The sequence below is a fragment of the Anthonomus grandis genome, chromosome 7, assembly GCF_022605725.1.
Source record: "Anthonomus grandis grandis chromosome 7, icAntGran1.3, whole genome shotgun sequence".
Taxonomy (NCBI): Eukaryota; Metazoa; Arthropoda; class Insecta; order Coleoptera; family Curculionidae; genus Anthonomus; species Anthonomus grandis.
This window is the reverse complement of record NC_065552.1, coordinates 32,037,730-32,047,636: the sequence shown is the minus strand read 5'-3', so window position 1 is coordinate 32,047,636 and position 9,907 is coordinate 32,037,730. Positions and strand designations below refer to the sequence as shown.

The 9,907-nt window shown below is 30.6% G+C and overlaps 2 long non-coding RNA genes across 2 annotated transcripts; one reads left to right on the top strand and one right to left on the bottom strand.

Moving 5' to 3' along the window:
* Positions 1-3,678: 3,678 nt before the first annotated feature.
* LOC126738977 (uncharacterized) lies at positions 3,679-4,405 on the top strand. The gene is made up of 2 exons (XR_007661507.1): positions 3,679-4,036; positions 4,092-4,405. It is a non-coding gene; the product is annotated as an uncharacterized LOC126738977 (long non-coding RNA).
* Positions 4,406-5,184: 779 nt separating this feature from the next.
* Positions 5,185-5,753, bottom strand: LOC126738848 (uncharacterized). Its single transcript, XR_007661464.1, has 3 exons — positions 5,542-5,753; positions 5,368-5,482; positions 5,185-5,304 (listed from the first exon to the last, which is right to left on the bottom strand). It is a non-coding gene; the product is annotated as an uncharacterized LOC126738848 (long non-coding RNA).
* Positions 5,754-9,907: the final 4,154 nt, after the last annotated feature.

The window sequence follows — 9,907 nt, the reverse complement described above, 5'->3', positions numbered from 1 at the left end:
TTTTCGACCTCTAAAAATGGGCTATATAATTGCAATATCTTGGCTATTAGGAAAGCTGCGACTTTATGGATGGTCTTGTTGGATTGAAAAGGACGAAACTAAGATAAAATTGTTGGAATTTTCCAGATAGTACCTATAAAAGCCGAGATATTGAGGTATAAAATTTGAGATTTTTCATTTATCAGGTATATCTCCCCGTATCGAATTTTTTCACCAAAAATTGATTTTTTTCGAATTTGAACTTACTATATTAGCGGCTTATTCAGATCATCTACATCACGAAAAATACCGGCTTATAACGGAATTCGAGCAGAACCTAGGGAATGAGAGCTCGTTGAATATTCGGAAGAAGGTTAAAGATACAAGAAGTTCGTCGAGCTCGAGTGTAATAGGAAACGTGTTGCTCACTTAGCGCAATTTTTGTAGTTAGTATTTTGTTTTATTGGTTTTGTTGCCATCCTCATTTGTTATTGCTAGAAAATATAGCTAGATTACTCAGATATTCTCCAAAGCAAGTTATACGCATGCTTTAATATCATGGTACAAATAATGCATTGGCACTTTTAAAAACAAATACCTCGAAGTCTATTAACTTTAGACACTTCTAACATGTGAACCTTTTTTGTTGCGGAAATACGAAAAAACAAAATAGTGCTGTAAGTGGCGCCCTCTAGAAGTTTACCTATAAAAAATAACGGACTCTTACTTCTCACACTAAAAAACCTTCTTATGCCGAGCTTATTGCAAAATCTGAAATGCTTCTCAAGTAATAAGGAAAAATAGAAAATATAAAAATAGAAATGTTTGTAGACTAAGATATTTTCGGTCAATTCACATATTTTGGTCTGTGGTATCTCCTTCTATTTAAAAAATAAAATATTCTAGTATTTTAACAAAATCTTCATTATTACTTTAAGCTTACTGTATGTCGGAGTTTGTCAAGTAAAATGTTGATTATAAGAAACATACTAGTTTTTTTTAATGAAATTCTACAACAAAAAACATCATACGTTTTTATAATTTTATACTAAATTACTACCAATTCAATAACGTTTTTGGCGTAACGTAAATATGTTATCTCTCGTAACAATATTTATACCCGGTCTGTTGAAGAATGTACAAGTTAGCTAATAAAGTAATCTGTCTACATAGGTATTGAGACATAACAGGATTTATTGGGGAAATTGATGTAAATAATAAAGAGATATGAAGATTGTAGACTTAATATAAACATGTTTAATTATAAAATAATTCATTAGTCAACATATTTTTCAGAAACAAAAAGTTTAGTTAGTTTTATGTGAATATTAACCTTGTAAAACCTACTTCATTGATTAACAATACATGCCAACATATTTTAAAAACTATAAACTGCACTTTCTAATATTTAGAAAACTACCGAAATTAATTAGTGTACGACATTAGCTCTTCAATGATTATGGATTTTATTTTAAATTTAGTTTTAGCTGCGTTAGAGTAAAGGTTTCATCATGGGCCGAGTTTTAGTTTGTGTAAGTAATACGTTTTGAATTTTTTAAAAATATAAGATATTTTGTGTAAATACTAAAATGTTTAGATTTATACAGGATATTGCAAGATTTATTTTTTATATATTTTTTTCTATATAAAATCTAATCCCCACTATAATATTCAAAGTTAAATATTTATATAAATATAAGAAAATATTATTTTTGCTATATAATCAGAAGAAAATGACAATTTTATCCTATTAAGGAAAATTAAAAAGCCATGTTTTATCCGCATAAAAGAATATAATTTCTAAATAGTGAATATATATAAATATAAGAAAATATTTTGACAATATACCTTATAGTTACATCATATGGGTTGGCATGATCTTTATTATGCTAATGACTAAAATTCAAAAGTTATTATATTTATATCTTTAATTCAAAGTTGTTAAAACGTTTTTGTTATAAAAGCAAAAAAAAATAGATTTTTCCAATTAAGTAAATAATTGGCAATATACAGGGTGTCCCATTAGTCCGATAACGGACGATAGTTCCTTATACAGTGATACAAAAACATTTTTTTTATACAAAGTTACTTTACTGTCTAAGGTGCATAACATAAAAATATTTTTGGATATACAGGTTGATTCATAAATGTGATATAATACACAACTTTTTTAATTTAAATGGAACAATCTATATTTTATTGCATTTTTGGATTGCTTTAAAAATTCTGCATACCTTTTATCAAGCATCGTCTATACCAAAACTTACCCGTTTGTGAGATATTTAATATTTTATCAAAAAATCGACGTTTGCACGTCTCCACAAAAACAAAAATAATTCACTTATTTGGGATCGTATATACAAGCCAAATCTTTTGTAGGTTGTTAGTGCATACTTACACTTACTTTATGGTCCTATGAGAATTTAATAATATTCTACAGGGTGTTTGCAATACTCTATCCAAAACCAAAAAATGTAAACAACCATATCTTATTTTTTTCAAATGGAATGACCCATATTTTTTTATCTTAAAATGTTCACAATGTGATAAACTTTCTTTTTTGTTAAGCATGTTCTATAAGTTTTGGTATAGACGATGCTTAATAAAAGGTATGCAGAATTCTTAAAGCAATCCAAAAATGTAATAAAATATAGGGTGTTCCATTTAAATTAAAAAAGTTATGTATCATATCACATTTATGAATCACCCTATATATCCAAAAATAATTGTATGTTATGCACCTTAGACAGTAAAGTAACTTTGTATACAAATTTTTTTTTGTATCACTGTATAAGGAGCTATCGTCCGTTATCGCACTAATGGGACACCCTGTATATTTGTTCCAATAAAACCAAAGAGTTTTGGAAAAACAATCCCGTTGCAAAATAACTCAAAGTGCGCTAGCAGAAATTTCATCTGATATTAAGGAATCAAACGATGTTAACAATCATTTTTTTGGTAATGTTCTACACTTGCAATTTGATCTAATGTATATAAGTGATTTTTTCAATGTTTTAATTGTAGGCAAATAATTTATTTTCAAATTAGTCACAGAAAATAATGTACTGAAAGTTATAAATAGTGTAAAGATACAATGCAGTAGGGGCATTGTATCTTTGACTTGTTTAATTAATAAAAATATGGTTTTCTTACTATGACAAAAAAGGGACTTTTTCCCAATATTAATATTCCTTTTAGTGGATTAACAGAAGACTTGTATGTTTTAGTTTAAAAACGTTGCTTGCTTTAATGAATTTTTATTTCAAAGAAATACTAAATGAGGAAGTGCTAAAGTCATTAAGCACAAATATGTCTAAAAATTTACTTTAAACTTTGAGTAATTCAAATCACTACAACGAATACCAGCATATTAGATGGTATAGATGATAATAATGTACCTATTATGGACGACAAGTAAAAGTGTCTGAGTAATCTACTCCTAATGTTTATAAAATTACTGTCATAGAATGTCTTATTACTAGTTTCTATTCCCTATAGAATCACTATAAGTTAAATCTACATAGCAATTTTAAAAAACAATTATTTTTTGTTAATAGAGAATTTTATAATTAAGAATTTGAATTTAATTCAATAATATTTAGAAAGAGCAAATCATTAAGTAATACCTAATGTTTTTCCAGTCTAGCTACAAAAGAAACTCATTTTTATTTTTTTTTTTAGGTTTTATTGTTAGCAACATTTACATATGTCTCCGCCATATCAAGCTTATTAACAACATTGCAAACCTCGACTCCAGAAAATTCGGAAAATGTCCAAGAAAGACCACTTATTACATTCTTAATCAGGTTTCTGGTGGAAACACTTAGTCAAAAACTCAACGCCTTGGCAAGGTTCTTAAACCTTAAAGTCATGATCATTAGATTTTTGACATCTCTATACACTAACGAAAATTTAATTCTTTTAAGAAGTTTAATCGAATATGGAATCCATTTAGGAGAAGTTTCTTTGAAATATTTGCCCAGAAGTGTTGACGATCCTAGTTTCTTGTGGGTAACTGCACTGACTGAGTTCATTAGCACCAATGTTGGGCCAGGTGGTAAGTTTTGACCTATTCTAATATTTCAATCTTCGATCCATATACGTCATTTTAGGAATATTTTATAAACCTCCAGAAGCATCAACCACAGAGAGTTTGGCTGCTTCCTCTTCAGAAGATAAAGAAATGATCACCAATCCACCAGTTATATTTAATTTTCCGTCGCATGAAAGTTCTGATGAAAACATAACTAGGAATGAGAGGAATGTTATTCAGGAGAACCAGCTAACTAAATCAACAACCCAAGAATCTTTAAAAGCATACAAGGATAATATGGTTTCACTAGATAAGCTGTTAAATGCTAGAAGAAGACGTTAATCGAACAGAAAATAATGTTATTTTATTTACTAAAATGGTTTTAAAGCAATATTTTTGTAATTTTAATTTCCTTCGTTGGGGTGGGTAATTTAGGTATTAAGAAGTAAACGAAGTCTTAAAAAGAAAACGTAATAGAGGCCTTTAAAAGCTCTGGTATGTAAAAATATTTTCAAAATTTCTACGTCAAAAGAATTATCCCACAATTATTCCACCACAAGTATCCCGGTCCTGTCGCAATCTGTCGCTTGTCAAATGACAGTTAATACACCAGTTACGTTTCACTTCTCAACGAATATTTGACAAATGACAGTTGACATATTGGTTGTCTGTTACTTGTCAAGTTTCGAATATTTAGCCGCTTTTTCAGTGTAATGTAAGCATTAGTTTAGCTTATAAATTACATTGTATTACTGAAAATTAATTTTGTAAACGTCATTAAAAAAATACAGAAAGTCTGCTTTCTTTTTTTCAATAATTAGGCCTACGATAATATTTTTAAAATTTTATGTGATATATTGAATTAACTTGTGACGTAATACTCATATTTTACTTATATTAATAGAAACTATTAGTTAATTATCAACAAAACCTGTATTAGAACAGATTTCTTTGTCAAATATTATCAATTGAAGGGCACTGAGGTAAAAGGAGCTCATGAGCATTTTTGTGATTTTTCAGCAGAGCGATTTTAAGGTTGAAATTCTAGCTTGCGAACGCTATGTTGCTTTTTTCAATCAATTAACTTTTTTTTATGAAGATAAAACAATAAACAAACTCCCTAAGTGTTTTGAGACTGTTTGTATTTCCGTTCAGTACAAAAAAATAATAAAATCGCATACAGGTACAAAAGTGACAGGGGAAAAAGGGGTCCATTGTATTGAAATGAGCCTGTTCTTTCACAGTAATCATAACCTCGATCGTCGTTAGTGCGAAGGGTCCAAACAATATTCCTAAAAAAATAATAGATATTACTATTGTAGATCTATAAAACCGACCTTATCCTTAAAATTTACCAATTCGTTAATTAGTGATGCGGCAGGTTTGAAAAAAAGTCTTGCGCTGCTTTGTTGCAAAACTTTTTTAAATGCTGCAGGTCCCGCAACTTCTCAGCAGATACTGGAAGCTGCCCTAAATATATAAATAAAATACGTAAAAAACAGATTTAATAATAATAAAAAAATTTGTACCTTCATAACTTAACTCAGGTAGCATAAATTCGTTGTCTTGAAGATGAAGAACAGCTAATCGCGAAGACTTTCGGTTTTTTCCTTGCAGTGAAGCTGACTCCCAACATCCATTATATGTAGTGCGATAGTGTATCAAAGGTCCTCTATTTATCTTAATTTCTCTGATTGGTCTAGATGGGAATGGCGACTTTTTTGCGTAACCATTGTCAAGAAATTTTCAAGTGTGATTGACCTCGATAACCGTAAATGGAGTTGGAGAATGGCGGGATTCTTCCAATATTTTCAACCAGTCTTTGGGAAGATCTGCTCTGCTTTTTTGGTTTACGAGGCCAAAATTCTTATCACATTCCATATAGGAATGTCCTCGAATGGGGAACGTGATAGAAGCTGATTCTAACCTTTTCTCGTTGTTGACTAAGTTATGAAGAAAACGAAAAAAGGTAAAATTTTTTGTTGGCCACTGCATGAATCACAAAATATTTGTAAGTGCTTTACTTCTCGATCTAGATGGTTATATATGAAGTTATAAAGCAGTGAGCACACATCATCTGAACTCTTTTTCCCTTGGGCTTATAGATAGACGTAAAAATAGCTCTCAGAGGTAGATAATACGTGAACATTAAATGCGTATGTTGATAGCTGCCTTTTGTAATAGGTATCATTTGTTGGTATATTTGGCGCTGGAAGATTCTTGGCAAAATCCATACAAATTGCCTCTAAATTAGATTTTTTTTTACTGTTTATCTTAGCCATCATCGTCCTACTATAAAAAGTTTTTTGTAGTTAATCTCTTCATCTCCCTAGATATCCGTAAGATCTCCTCAGATGAGTTTTTCACCAGTTTTTCAGATTCTAAGCTTATAATTTTTATTGGGAACTCATCACAGCTGCTACAAGTATCCGTTCGTGGATAACCAAAGGAGATATTGAAATCACGGCAAAACACCTGCCTGTACGACTCGTACGATATTTTATTGCCAGGGTGAAGTTCCTTAAACATTTTATGCATTTTCTTTATGTTTAGCTCTTCAGAAAGGTATATTTTTGAAGAGTCCTTCGGGCCATAATGACTTCCACGACCTTTAAATGAATTGATATGCTGCCTGACTAGGCTTATAGTTTCTACTGGAAGCTTATTAGAATGGTTTCGGTGCCTACCTCGTTTATCTTCAGGAGCATATCCTGTTTCCTTCAAGCTTGCTACCAAAATTTCCACTTTTTTTCTTGATATGCTATGTATAGCAATAAATGTTTTACGGCACACGTCAAATTCCTCCATGCTACCTGCTCCCACAGCTCGCAGTTGCAATCAGGGCCCATTTCATGACTTTGGAGTCTCATTTTCTTATTAACGTTTCTTAATCTGCCGTAAGATTTTCTTTTTTTTGCTCCTAGGCTCCATTATATTATTTTTCAGGTTTAGTTCTTCATCACTTTCATTAATGTTCTCCATTAAGTCATTAAGTTCACCACTTTCCATAATGAGAACTTTTTGAGTTTTAAGGATAAAACAAAAAAAAAAAGAAAACAAACAAGCACGCTCTCGTCTAGTAGACCGACCAACTGACGCAATAATACTAAACATTGGAACAAATTAATTTTAATAATAGCATGGTTGAAACGCATTGCATGCAAAAACGCGCTCATTTCTACAATGAGCACGTTTTTGCTCGGTTTACTCGATAAATGAGCTCGTTCTACCCGTGTATAGCTTTTTTTTAAGCAGATTTTCTGTTCGATGAACACGTTTTAAGTACATATGAAATACTATCTATCCTGAAAATATCACAGCTTTGAGTAAAATTGCAATGAGCCCCTTTTACCCCTGTGCCCTTCAATTTTAAGTACTTTAATAAAAGATGCAAAAAAGGCTTATAATTTAAGAAATCCTATTTTTTGAGTGGAGGGTAAGTGATGATTAAGTCTGGCCACATAGGGTACACTGTTTTATTTTTTCTGCTTCTGTTTTATCTGAGATCTTTATTATTTGGTAACTACTGTAATATTGCGCTATCCTTTCAAAAAATGCATATTTTTATTATATTGGATTTGACAATAAAGGTCGCACTTTCACGTTTTATTTTTGTCAAGTCTATCAAATACTATCATGTAGACTCGTAGACTTTTCAATAGATTTTCAATTGGCTGCGATTTATTATAAGAGCAATTCATAACATTAATTATAAATAACCTCCTGGTATAACCATGGAGATTCCATGTAATTCGCAGTAGTGAACAGGGAAGCTATCCGCTACACTAAAGGCTCTAGAGGGAATAATAAGATCATTTAAGACGACCAGAGCTTACTCGCTGAGAAAACATGTTACTGTTTTTGAAGTATTTGTTAAGGTTAAATGCGGTAACCATATTTAAAACTGCAGATGCCATAACACTGTTAGCTACAACAGCAGACCCGCCATTATCCGACTATTCTAGTAGATGAGCATAGCTTCAAGCTAGTATTATAGGAGTGTATGGAGATGAACTGGTAAAGGATGATCGCATGGTTTTAGCTATCGCGAAAATTTGCTCGATAGTAGAACTTTTAGGAGATGGATGCAAAAACCTGGCATAGGCATACATAGGTGATTTCTCTGCCTGTTTTACTAGATAATTATTGCTCTTAGTCAGCGAAACCTTTTAAACTTATAGTTTTCCCAGTGATGTAAAACTTCTCAAACAGAAGCCTCTCATTGGCTTTTCCAATACTAATGGCCTCTGTAAATACTTAGTAGGCACGACAAGTCTATCAAGCAATCTATATCCGCAACAAACGAGATCACCTTTATTCAATTTTAATTTTTTTTAAATGTTGAATTGACATTGGATTTTAAAGAAATCTAACGAGTTTAAATGCAAAATTTAGGAAAATAATGAAATAATCAACTTTGTTTTTCATTCATAAATAATAAAAAAAATATTATTGTGGTCAGGGTACCAGAAAATGTGATGTTACTTCATAATTATAGTATAAGAAGATTTCCTGCTATGAGAAGCACGATCTAATAATTGTTGTTTTGTGAATAGTAATTTTTGCGTAACTATATGCGCTTTTTTTACTTAGTTTCCTGCAATAAATATATACGCATTTTATTTGATTTGATTAAGATCGACATTTAATAAATTTCGAATTTTTGAAAAATCCTATAATAAAATAAGGTGTAGAAGGCAAGACGTTCCTACAATACGAAAAATGCCTAAATCAAATTAAAACTTGTGAAAGAGAGTGCATTTCATTAATTTTATAATAATAATAATTATTATTAATATATCATGATTTAAAATTGTACCTATATATAGGTATATTGCACTGGTTATTAATAAATCAGATCGATATCAGATCTTGGTTCAGTTTTTAATGTTGCTTTGCAAAATGGTAATTGCAGCAGAATTTGCTAACTTTAGAGGTAACATTAACTTTGTATATGTATACTAACTAATAAAGTATCGATTTTTATCTAAAAAGAATTAAATAAAATTATAATTAACTAATCATTATTGCGGCGAATTATATAGAAAAATTGTAGAAATACATTCATACGTTGTATTGAGCCAATAATTTAGTGAGCACTTTATTAATCTAATCTGTAGATATATTTAAAATATCATGCTAAGGTTGCCATTTTGAGTTAATGTTTGAGTTGCCACATAAGAGTAAGTATTACAATGTATCGAAAATATACCGGAACGCGTAACTGGATAGAAAATTTTTTGTTGGAATCCGCCTGAAAGAAGTCACCGTTACCTCTTAATCTTAAGCAATGTAGAAACAATGGATAAGTCGATTAGCGAAGCTACAATTTATTTTTATCCAAAATTTCCAAAACTTAATTTCCCAACAATTATGTTTCTTAGCCATTTTTAATTTGTATCATTTTGACATTTTTATATTTATCAAATTACATATTTCGTCTTTATATTGAAAATTTAGCTTATTATTATCTGTGAAAGAATTATTAACTATTGAAGCGACAAAGTTACATTACCAGGCGGGGAGTTTTGAATTGCAGCGACATTTTTGGGCTATTATTATATAGATGATTAATGTAAGATGAATCACTAAATTCTGCAAGAATCTGTAAATTTTAAGATCAGTGGTCAGAAACTTTTAGAAGAATATGCCATTACGAGAAAAAGTTTGAAGATGATGGGGCACCAGCTTATTGCACAGCTGTTTACAAGAAAGCTTTTTGCGCTGTTTAAGAACAGAGGTAGTTTAGTAAGAGACTATGGTATTGGAATGCAGGATTAATCGATGATTTTTTATTTATAGGGTAATCTAAATGTAATCATCTGGTAAACGGTCAAACCGCTAAAAATATAGTACTATAAGATTTGAGAGGCTCAGATAATGTTGTCAATAGAA